Source organism: Patella vulgata, chromosome 4 (genome assembly GCF_932274485.2).
Source record: "Patella vulgata chromosome 4, xgPatVulg1.2, whole genome shotgun sequence".
Taxonomy (NCBI): Eukaryota; Metazoa; Mollusca; class Gastropoda; family Patellidae; genus Patella; species Patella vulgata.
The window spans coordinates 55,082,647-55,096,268 of NC_065882.2; positions in this window are offsets into that span (position 1 = coordinate 55,082,647).

Here is a 13,622-nt window from a genome sequence, read left to right on the forward strand (position 1 = left end):
ATCAGATAATATATCTTTTCTGTGCTGGCGTCAACTACTGTCTCATTAAGTGCATAGTAGGCTACTATGCTTTGTTAAACTAAAAAAGTCAAAATAAATTCGAAAAAAATATATGTATCAGATAATATATCTTTTCTGTGCTGACGTCAACTACTGTCTCATTACTATGCATTGTTAAACTAAAAAAATCAAATTAAATACGAAAAAAATATATGTAAACAGAACTATTGAATTAAAAGGAGCTAAATCGCTAATATTTGGGACCTAGAAATTGACACAAATTGGTCGCAACGCATATAATAATGTAATGTGAATTTATATAAACTGATTTACATTCAACCGTTTCTGGTTTTACTGTAATTTCTAATCAGTTATGTTCGGCGAAATACGCCAGAAGTCTCAATTGAATGGCAATATTTAGCGTCTGGTTATTCCAGTCTACACCGATGATATTTATTGTGCATGCTCTCCAAATAAGAATATAGCGTCACCATTTGACATAACTTGTGAAATATATCTAGCCGCGTTCTTTGAGTCCCTTGTTCCAAATGGCGCTGAAACGCATTATGGTACACGATTCGTGTACCAATGATAAAATGTTTATTGTGTCTTGAATATTGGATTTCAGAAGCCCATATTTTCCCTGTAAGATCGCAAGGCCAATGTTGATTTGAATTGACAAATAATTCGTATTTTCAATGTCGAAAAGTTTTGATGATATTGAGTTAGAGACTTAGCTACTTTAAAACATTAAAAACGAAATATAAAAGAAGATGCTATCGACATCTTTCGGAAAAGTGCGACATGGCCAGGTTTTGACCATTCGAATATTTATGAGACCCCGTAATGAAGATATCCTGGAATGTGAAGTGCTCAAGAAATATTCATTCGGAGCCAGTCGCCCAGTATATTTAGAGGCCCCTATACGGATTCGACGCCACTTTTCCATGAAATTCCATTTACGGCTACATGTTTGCTTGACGATTATCAAATAATCGTTACATTTTATGGCAACCGCTTGTACTATTATAATGCCACATGTCAAGATGGTGGTAAAAAGTCTCCCCGGTACGCCCGTCGGTCCACAATTACTTCTAGGGTTGTGGTTGTTGACCGATATTCATCAGATTTGTAATTATATGTTCAAGGGTAGTTACAGGTCAATTTTCACGGACTTTATGATGGGATTTATTGAACCTGCTCCAGGAATACTTATTCGTAATCCGATATGATCCATATGAAGTACCGTGAACAATTGATGTTTTGACAGAATGATGGTCCCTACCGATTTGTCTTAAATAGATAAATTTAAGTACATTTTGAATTGCATTCTTTATCGTTCTTATATTCTATTTAGTGGTTATAATACAGCGTAAATGTAGCCTACTACGTTCAGATATATATACAAGTTCCTTCCGGCACAGAATAAAGTATACATGTAGTTAACTTAGAGAACCACATAATAGTCCAGTCAATCTGGGGTTAGACCCAAAACAAATTGCAACAGAATTAATTTCACTGGGATGCATTTCAGTATAGTCCCATAAACAACATCCCAAAAATGTTCCAAAATATTTTCGGTGGAAATGGGTCAAATTGCGTAATATGCTAATTAGCATAATTTCATATTTCAAAAATTGATTTAATGCTATAATTTGGCTATTAAATGTTCAAATTTGGTGGAAATTGTGCCTAAATCCATGTTTTCGTGGCCTAGTAAACAAATAAACACATTTAGAATATAATCACTTTATTACATAATGCACAATATGTAAATTAAAAGCCGCCATTAGTGAAAAACTTATATTTCCCCCTAAATCTGAAACTCTTTGATTTAGTACTATAAAACCAGTATCTACGCGCATAATTTCAGGGTCACAGCACCGTGGTATTGCATAATATAGAATATGCAAATTAGACGCCTCGGCCATGACTGAAAAATACACTTTTAGTCCAAACTCAAAGCATTTGCAATAACCTGAAAAGAAAGTAATAAAAGTATCTGTACCTCATTATGGAGAACATTTGACTGATTGCATTAGTACCAGAGCACTGTTGTCATTGGGGGGGGGGGGAGTTGGTCACATAGCCCTGATGAAAACAAACAAATTATCAAAACTTTATCATCAGAATTATCTAAAACTGGTTTCGGAGGTCCTACAGCTATGTCCTTTGAAGTCTCCACAAGTATGTCCGTGCAGTCCAGTCGATGTTTCTTTTTATAAGTGCACCAATCAGTGCCACACCTAGTTTAACAGTTACACCTGAACAGTCACAGGAACTCTTTAGGTATTAAGAAACCCTTGACGTTTATCATCACCATTATATGTAATCATTATAAAAACATAACTGTTAATCTTATTGCCAGTGATTTTATTTGTTTTAATATAGTTTATTAATTGATGAATGCACACTATAATGTATCTATACATTAACCATTATCAAAACATTATAACATGCCAATGGTGCTGTTGTCTGGGAATGCGAGAAACGCAGACATGGTAAATGCAAAACTACAGTAAAGATTCAGGGAGAAGAGGTCAGCCAGTCCGGAAAAGTGAACAAACTCATGCTGGTGACCCAGTACGTGAAATGATTCTTGGGGGTGAAAAATACCATAAAGAGACAATCCACTGGAACTCAAGAGATTGCAGAACCAATTGTCACTGCTGCAGTCTCAAAACTACCAGAAGGAACCATTTCCCGTCTTTCACCTATTAGACACCTCAAACATACTATAAGATGTTTCAAGACTACTACCAGGAAAGCTGGTACCTCTACCACCAACTCAACATGCCATGAAAATACAAGACCAATACAAAGAAAATTTTAATGGGAAACATTTCCTTCTGTCTGGCAGTGGTACAAACAATCCAGGTGGAATTTTACTATATTCAACAGTGACCAACCTGAGGGTCCCGACCTCAACCGATCATCGGTTGGCTGATGAAACCGCTAAAGTTGCACCTGAAATATTTTACCAGATTTACACCATACATGCTCCTATCGACAACCACATAGTTCCACGTGTTGGTGCTCTACTTAAAAACAAGACTGGGGATACCAATATGCTGGTGTATTCCCAGTTGCTAGTATTAAAGTCAGATTTTCGTCTGTTGTCTGCCATTAATGACTTTGAGATTACTAAAAAAAAAGGTCTATCCAGAGAGTTTTTCCTGAGATATACCGTAAATTGCAGACGTAGGGACCTCATCAACGTTACCAAACAGACAATGAATCCAATCTTGAGTTCAGAATGATACCAGCCCTTACTCTTTGAAACACTAACTGAACACATGGAAGAGAATGGCGCAAATTCAATCATCAACTACTTAAAGGATACCGACATTTGGAGACCTGATAGTCGTAACCGTAGGAATATGTATGCAATTGAACTATGGTCCAGCTTCCAAGAACGAACAACAATATAAAAGGGTGGCACAGATGATTTCAGACTCCAGTTAGTTGTTGCCATGTCAACATATGGAAGTTTCTAGATGCCCTGAAGAAACACCAAGCTCTACAAGAAGTTACTATGGAGCAGATATTAGGTGGAGAACTACCTGTTCAACGCACGAAGTATAGAGACCGAACAGAGCGTGTACTGGACATTATAAGTTCAACATTTACGTGGTATTGCTCATAATATTCACTTGTGATAGCTTTGGATCAGTCACTGAGTGAGTGTTATTATAGACAACATGTGAAGTAAACCGACCTTTATAATCATATATTAATGATTAGTGATGTATGATAATAATAAAGAGCATTTAAGTATTAAATATTCGTTATTTCTTGTGAAGCTATTTGGAGAAGAAAAAAAATGCTTCTGGGATTTTGGAGATAGTTTACATATTATGTAATTCTACCTGTTTACCCTAATTTAAACGAAATACATAACAATTAACTTTTAGTAATACACCGAGGATACTCTCTTGCAGTAAAATATTGGTCTTAGTACTCAACGAAAGTCATTTGGGGTGGGGTGGGGGTCTAAAGACCATAATTTCTGTAACGCAAACGCCTAAATAAACTATAATAGTTTTCACTGGATTCCTAATCCCAATAAAAATCGGTAATGATACAATTGTAAACAAATTAGTGCACTAATTGAAGTTATTGAGTAAAGCATGCTTTTCAAATAAGTCATACTTATTGCAAATGTTTTTTGAGATTGGACTAAAAGTTTGTTTTTCAGTCATGGCCCAGGTGTCTAATTTGCATATTCTATATTATGCAATATAACTGTGCTGTTCTTCTAGTGCTTTTCAGCAACATTGACCCTGTAATTATGGGCATAGGTACTGGTTTCATGGAGCTAAGTTAAAAAGTTTCAGATTTAGGGGGAAAAATAAGTTTTTCACTAATGGCGGATGTTAATTTGCATATTGTGCATCAGGTAATTATGTGATTATATTCTAAACGTGTTTTTTTGTCTCCCTGGCCACGAAAACATGGGTTTGGATACAATTTCCACCAAATTTGAACATTTGATAGCCAAATTATAGCATTAAATCAATTTTTGAAATATGAAATTATGCTAATTAGCATATTACGCAATTTGACCCATTTCCACCAACAATATTTTGGAACATTTTTAGTATGATGTGCAGGAGACCTTACGGAAATGCGTACCACCAAAAGAAATTCTGTTGCAATTTGTTTTGGGTTGGGCCCTTTTTTTCAGCTAGATTGACTGGACTATAAGGTATCTAACAGTTAACTCACAATGCCCAATTTCGATTTTATTAACATCAAATGAGAGTTTCGCTCATTTTTTCCAACGCATATATTGAGTCAGTTACTAAAAACACCAGGGTGCTCAAATTCACATATATAGGCCTATTATGTATTCCTTTGATCTTCCAGTTTATTGGGCCTATAAAAATCAACAACTTGCAGACAGTTTTACTACAGTTCTCTAAACACCAATTAACATCCAAGTCTGGCTATTGTCTGAGTAAAAAAATGTAAAAATAAACACTGGACATTGTCATAATGTTTAGTCTACCGTGATTTATGGGACGCGGGTATTGTTTCAAGGCATGTTGTATATGATCGCACATTCTTGTGTTTGTGGCTTCATTTTAAGGAATCGGTTGATTAATTAGTACTCAAACACTTCCTGTGTGTTGATTACATTTCTTATACTTGTGGACTCCCGAATTCAGACTGTATGGAATTTATTTTTTTAAATCACAAAATATTACTTGTGTTAATTATATGTAAAAATAACACAAGATTTTATAAATGTACACAAGTTTGTGTTAATGCATAATAAAGAACACAAGGTTGTGACTTGTGTTAATGCAATGCAAAACAACACAAGTTTGTGTAAAATAATGTTCACACAAGTACTTGTGTTGAGATCCAACACAAGATTGTTTTCAGTGTATAGCCTATTTAGTGGTGTAATAGAACGTGCATCCTTGATAAACAGTACGAACTCCGTTGTTCTTCTGTCTATTTACCTTTAATATGATTAATGAGCCTAAAATACTTCTGTCTAAGATGGTTTAAACCTACAATATGTGATGCATTGATTTATAGGCTGACTTACTCGTGTTCAAAGTCTGCTTGCATACTTAAAATACCTCGCGCAATATATTACAGTTCGACTGAGAAATGGAGATCATTCAAATGGTATTGTACAAATTAAAAATACGATGTATGGCTACACGTCCTGGACCGCACTGTGTGGAAATGGATTCGGTGATGCCGAAGCCCGAGTAGTCTGTCGTGAGATGGGTTTTGGGAATGGTCGATCACTACCTGTTGGAGCTTATGGACGGTATGGTGGAAGTTCCTACGTCAGAGATAACATCACATGTACAGGATCCGAAACGTCAATTCTCAACTGTTCTTATACTGGATCGTCATGTTACAGCGATTCATATACTAATTATGCCTCCGTTGCTTGCTTTAATGGAAGTCGGAATAATAGTAAGTACATTTAGTAAGATAACTGAGTGGGTATCGATTCCTATTAACAAAAAGATGTTCTAGCATTAAATTATTGGTTTAAACAATATTTTATTCAATGTAATTACATATAATCATACAATTGCACAGTCTAAATGGTACGAAAACAAGCAACATGATTATGACTATCGCTGTCTGGTATGGTGGTTATATTTAATCGCTGAAAGTAACACTGACAGTACATTAAAGAGCAGTAGATTGAATATAATTTATGCTGAATAATACAAATTTGCCTATGTTATCCAGGGAATGAAGGGATAGGGTGTACTGTTGATAATAACAAAACATCAGGTAATTTACATCCAGTTCAATACTCTAGTTTCCGAGATTAAGTTATTCACACGGTAACCATACCTTTGCTGCTTGCGTTAATGGACGCCCCAATAAAAGTAAGTAATTCTAAATTCTAATGTTGGCCGTGTGAATTAGTGTACACTGATTGTCAGTAATCATAAAAAAGACGTTCTAGCAAACATTTGCCTTGGTTGTTGGCACTGTATTGGGAGTATGGCTACCCCAAACAAATTTCAACCGCTTATTAAACGTATTTTATCGTTTTTATATTCAACAGCGACATCTGTAACTTTAGAAGGTGATACTTCTGCTTATCAATCTAATGTCGGAAAAGTAGTTGTTACTAAACACGGTATAAAAGGTCGAATCTGTCAACAGTATTGGAGTGACTCTGAGGCCAGTGTTGTATGTAGACAGCTATCGTTGAGTAACCAAGGCGGTGTAGCTTACAGTATCAACAGAGCGGTACAGGTCCATTCTGGTTGTCCGAGATTACGTGTGTTGGAAATGAAACCATGCTGTCCCAGTGTACTTTTGGACCCGAAGGATGTTCTTCCAGCTATAGAGCAGATGCTGGTGTTCTTTGTTACACATCAAATAGAGGTTAGTAATTGTATTGGTGGTACTTTATGAAAGAGATAATTTGCAATTTACAACAGACAAATAATAGCTAACCAAGCTTGCTTACCCGATGGATCATTTTGATATCTTTTTACTGGGGGGCATTCGGGACTGATATAAATATATTTACTAGCTAGTTTTAAATAGTATATTTTGTGTCTATTATCAGCGCCATATCTATCCTTAATTGGAGGAACTGCATCATCTGGATCGGTACAGATAACGTATGATAATGAACGTGGATATATATGTGCTGATAAATATCTATATCAAGATACAGCTACAGTTATCTGTAAACAAATGGGATTTGCAGACGGCGTTTTTCCAAGGTAATACCGCTTCTATATAAAACGGTACCAGCGCTTTAACCACTTACTTGATATGGCATTTGTGAATAATATACCTTGATCCGGATAAATAATGTGATTGGTCAAGACTGTAGAACAAATAAACTGTTTCTAATTGAGGTGGAACGATCAAACTGGGTGTACATGTTTATTGTGTTAATTCGATGATGGGCATTGTCCACTCAGGCTACACAATGGTATTTGCCAATGCGCTGGAACACAATAGCGATGGCTGAGATAAGCAATTTGGTTTGGCACACGATAACCTCGACCCTGATCTCACGGCAACACTACCTTAACTACGTTCAGTAATTAGTACATTCTATCCCGGTTAAGCAGAGTGATAAACAATTCTATTGCTCAATGCTTTATAGGAAATTGCCGATAAAACACCCTTTATATAGTTTATGTTATTAACAAACCCCTTGGTCTATCGATTACATCGGACTTCTCTTTTCTGGTTCATTCTTATTATAGCAGCTTCCGGGTGCTTGTGAAGTATTCTTATCTATTACATGTGTTTTCAAAAATATATTTTTTGTTAAATTTTTACAGTGTAAGAACAAATTGGCCCGCCGGCGGAATAGCATTTATGGACAGCCCTTATTGCCAAGGCTTTGAGTCTTGTGTGTTTCAGTGTGCTAATGCTGGCTGGAGAAGTAAAGCCACCTGTAACAAACAAGCAAACGTCATATGTTATAAACATGGTAAGATTTGGAAAATATTGAACAATATAGTAATTATATATTTCCGCACATGACTTCAATAACATGGTTTTCTGTTTAACATTACTACTGCTGAAATGGTTTACATGATTATATCTGTGGAGTCTAGTCTAGTACAAAGATTTTCACCTAGTTACTAATCTTTATATTATTGTATTTTACAGTTAAGCTTGTAGGAGGTAGACGAACAGACAGTACATACACTGGTCGAGTACAGCTTTATTTCCGTAATAGATGAAAACCAGTTTGTAGCTCTATGTTTGATGATATCGAAGCCCATGTTACATGTAAAGGATTTTTTTATGGTAAAGCTCTGTCACTTGGTACGTTTGGTCGTCTTAAATCCTGAGACAGTAATACTCTTGGTGGATTTAACTGTACTGGATCAGAAGCTTCCTTAGCTAACTGTAGTTTTGATTCTGCGTTAGACATTTGTCGGCGAAGTATTTCGTACTTAAATTATGCTTCCGTCGCTTGCAGCAAAACAAACATGTCCAATAGTGAGTATTGGTTTTGAGATCAAATCACTGTAATGTTAAATATTATACAGCAGATCTGTTAATGTTATTCATTTTCACCTCACAACATTTCACCACTTTTGTTGCCTTTTTAAAGCAACTGTAATTGCACTACTAATTAGTATGTTATTGTGGAATCTGTTAGCAATTAAACTATTTAATTCTCCGCTGAAGGTTTCACTGTATCCATTGGTAACAGCTTCCCAGCCGAAGTTACTATCAACATGTATGGTATAAATGGTACAGTGTGTTCTGATGGCTGGGGTGATGAAGAAGCTAATGTAGTATGTAAACAGGCAGGTTTTAGATCTGGTATAGCTGTAGGACAGAGCACGTCATATTATTTTTCTTTCCACCAGCACCATTCCTCGTCTATTATCCGGCTTTAACTGTACGGGAAATGAGCGTAGCCTAGAGAGTTGTTCACATTCTACAGTTATACCATCGTCTTGTTCACCAGAAAACAAACATCACGGGGCAAGAGTTGTATGCTCCAGTATGGACATGGGTTAGTAGTAATAGCAATATTAATAACTTATCAGTATTCACGATATCGTATTGTCATAATTTTAAGGACGTTGCGAAGATTGTCGCGGTAGACGGGAGGTTCAGAGCATATCGGGGCCGACATGAGGTGCAGCTGTTGATACCTTGGAGGTATACTCACTAAATTTGAAAGTCGACCCTTCATTGCATGTACAATCTCGGGTTTGATAGCATGCCTTATTATTACAGCGCACTCAGCCAACCAATTCACCAGTTCCCCATCTAGGTATTAAATATTCTAGTCTTGCAATTTAAATGACCAATAAATAATTTACAATAAATTCAGTGTTCAGTATTATATAACATAATGACAAATCCTTGGTAATTAATGTGTTACTTTATTTTATAGGTATCCAAATGAAACTGACTGAAGCAAATTCAAAACTCCAGGGTATAGTTAATGTTAAAATCAATGGTCAATGGGGTACTATTTGTGATAGCTATTTTAGTATGAGTAATGCTAAAGTCGACACAAACTAAGAGTTAAATGAAATTGGGGTTTAACGTCCTACTGTTCTGCTCCGAACTGGGCTAATGAAGACGGGCATACGCCATACAGTGTGCTATAAGGGAAATTTTGCCCGGGCAGCGGCAATACAGCCTACTCTTATATCGAATCCCACCTGTCAAGGGATATTTTACGTGCACGCCAATGTGTACACGGAACCTCGGTTATGTTGGTCCCATCCGAACAACTAGACAGTTGTCCTTGTCAGCCCCCCCCCCCGTCCTGCTTCACTGACAAGGGGGAATCCGCCGGAAAATGCAGGGATCGAACACCCCATCTCCAGGCTGGCTTAACATCCACTCGTTGCAAACTAAATCATTTCAATAATTAATTTGCACTTTGGGGTCTTTAGCAGTGGATAGAAGCTGGGGTATCCGGAGAAAACCCACAAGGTTGGACAAGCGACCCTACTCCCTTGTCATGTTTAAACGGGGAATCGAAACCACACCACTTGAATCAATGTCAGACCTTGTGATTTCACGCGCACGTGTTAAACCACTAGACCACCCAATCCCCATGTATGTTGTTGTATATTGTATATATCGGTACGGGAAATTTGTTTTATAATAGGCCTATATAATAAATTAAAAGGTGTGTTTTTTTTATCAGACATTTTTGGCAGATAAAATATCCTAGTTGGCGGAAAAAAAAAATATGAACATTTTTTTTATATAAAAATTATTATCCATATTGACGGAAAAGAATGAAATACAGTGTGAGCCCTGATTGCACGTATTCAAATACGACCTGTAAAACTGAGACTACAACAACTTCCGAGGCGAAAAGTCGCTAATAGCGTGGTGTTTTAATTTCCTAATTTCTACTTTTCGAATTGCATTTTGGCTTGGTATGCGTGTCGACAAGACGGTATACAAGCCAAAATGCAAGTCGAAAATAAGAAATTAGGAAAAAACGAGGGGCGCTATTATCGCTGTGTGTTATTTCTAAATTTCCTATTTTCGAGTTGATTTTGGCTTGTATAGCGTGTTGTCGCCTCACATTTTGTCGTAATGTGATGCCGTCCCGCTGTTATTCTAGAGTCGCAGGTCTAGTTAATTGGCACCACGAAGATACTAGCTATTCTAGCCGAGACAGCGGCGAGTAGAGGAGCAGAAACAACAAGACGTCTGTTCTCGTTGAAATCTTTACTTCTACTAATCAAATTACAGGCAATTAGTTACGGATCGGTAAAAGAATAGGAATTGGAAGTAACCTACGGATTAGTAAGGGAACATGAACTACTGTGACACTACAGTAACTTCTACTTTTCGACTTTTCGAATTTCGTGTTTTGAAGAGGCGAAAAGTAGAAATTATGAATGGTAGTTATAAGCTTCCATAGTAAACGCATCTGAACAAATCTAAATAGGCTAAATGGAGCAAAGAACAAATTCACCTTGACAAATACGTAAGACGATATGACCATCAACCAGTGTGTTATATAATGTGATTCAACTGAAAGGTGATATATAGATATACAACATAGGGGATTTTATTAAAATATCCACATTCAAGTTAAACCAACTGTATCAATTTATTTTTAATTTACGTCGAGCTGAATAAACTGTATGATTTATTGTCATTAAAACATCTATAGGTAGTCAACAGTGTGTAACCAAAAACTGTTATTGGATCTTTGTTATTGCCAACATTTTAATGTATCTATAATTTTCAACACCAAGTCTATCGCATCAAGATATTTAAAGCGCGTTAAAATTAGCTGCGAGAACGTAAACAAAAACGTTGAGATATACTGATGTGCTTGTTTTTACCTACGATTGGGTGCCTTTAGTTTCACCTGGCAAACTTAATTTCTTTATTAATTCATGTACCATCTTAAAAAATAAGTTAATTTTATACTATTAGTACTTCTAATACATACGCAGCCCAATCTACTGAAACAACATTCATTTATCAGCAAATATTGACAATAAAGTAAATCAAGCGTTGTTTTCATCAAAATTGATACGGACATTCATAATTACGGCGTATTACTTCTGCGCAACTCTGATTTGCTATTGCACACCAGGCCCCGCCTTTATGTGTTAAAGACGTAAATCTAGTATCGCTTCGATTTAAAAAGAGGCGATTTGTTCCCGTGTCAGGTAGGATTTTCTGCTTAATTGTAGTTGGGTGTGGCAGGAATGTTATAAATAACAATAATCAATCGTTGTTTTGATGAAATTTTTTGTCAATTTTGCTTACTGAGTGGAACTATATAGGACCATCTCTTATCTCGAAACACGGAGGGTTGAGAGATGAGGTTTGTTATCTAGTTAAAAATATATTCATTTATAGTCCAGTCAATACATGGTTCGACATTAAACAAATTGCAATAAAAATAATTATTCGTTTTATCTACGCGCAACATATTACTTAATAACATATCAAAGGTCTTAGAAACATCCACTGAACGAAAATTCGAAAAATGTTATAAACAGATTCGAAAAAAACGTAACTCGTATTCTAACGTCAACATGGCGGAATGACGTCCAGCAATATAGAGGAATTATTTTCTAATTATCGACTATAAGAGACATTAATCTTATTCAGGTAAGCTACACGGTGATTCATAAAATGGTCATACGCAATGTGCAATATATAAATATAAGTATTAAAGGATATATAGGTCGAGCAAGGAGCTCATGTTAACATCACCAATGGGTAATAATTATCGCTCAAATACGGCACCCTTGGTATGGAAATTACGTAACTTTAGTCTTTACGATCAGGTTTTTTGAATGATAAAATATATGTAGGTTACTTATAAGAGAATTAGGGTAAGACACACAGGCCGTGTTTTCTGTGGATATTAAAAAGTCACGTGATCACGTTCAATTATTTATGTATGGAACACCGTTGTTGCCAAAGAAAGCCATTTGAGATTTCGCATCTTTATATCACAGATTAACGTAATTTGGCCTGTTTAATGAACCGTACTTTTCTATATAGCAAGTCACTCAACAATGGATCTGCAACAGTTACTCTAAAAGCTAAAGGCAGTGCCAGTATTAACAGGGCATGTGGTGAACAAGGTAATAACATCTACACAGATGAGGGTCAGGCTGTTCACCAGGAGAGTCGCCGCATTTATATTAACCCAAATAGTATTGCAGCAGACAAATGTTAGACAGAATTGAATGATACACCAAGCCACACACAAGACCTGCGTTCATCAGAAATAAAGTTCAATTTTCAAACAGACTGTATATTCTGTGGAAAATCGGGATCGTAGGATTGGAAAAAAAGTAAACTAGACATGATCCACGTTCGAACTGAAAATAAATTCCAGGACACTATTAGAAACATTTGCAGTGATGAATGGTCTTTGAAAGTACTTTTTTTTTTTTTTTTTTTTTTTTTTTATTTTTTTTTTATTGTTATTCCATACAAAAGTACATTATATCAATATATCATCAAACTGCAATATGCAAATCTCACAATATTCTATTCTTTACATAATCTCAGACAGCTTAGCACTATTCTATTCTTTGCATACTCTATTATTTACATGTCATCAAACAGCTTAGCAATCATGTTCCATTTTCTATTAAAGATATGCATGTTTCCATTTTTCTTATATATGTACTTTTCAATTCTGTAATAAAAATGAATAAATTTCAATAAGGCTTGGAAATTAAGGGAGTTACCTGTTATACTACTTCTGAAAATGTAGTATTTACTACATATGATAATAAAATTGACAACAGGGGATGTCTCCTGTTTTCCAAGCATTATATCATTACATGTGAAATGAGTATCACACATTCCGTATTTTTCAAGAACATTAGACATATTCGTCCAAATATTTTGAGTTTCAGGGCATTCGTAGTACAAATGTTCAAGAGTTTCATCTTTTTCCCCACAGATTGAGCACTGTTTCTCATTGCTTAATTTGATAGTGTAAAGATATTTTTTTGTGGTAACAATTCTGTGTAGAAATTTGAATTGAAACTCTATTAACTTTGTGTCCAATGTCACTTTTTTCGGTATAGCATATATTTTTCTCCACTGTTCTGGAGACAAATTTAGGTTAAGTATATTCATCCATTTTATTTCATTTTTGCATTCTTTTTCCTTTG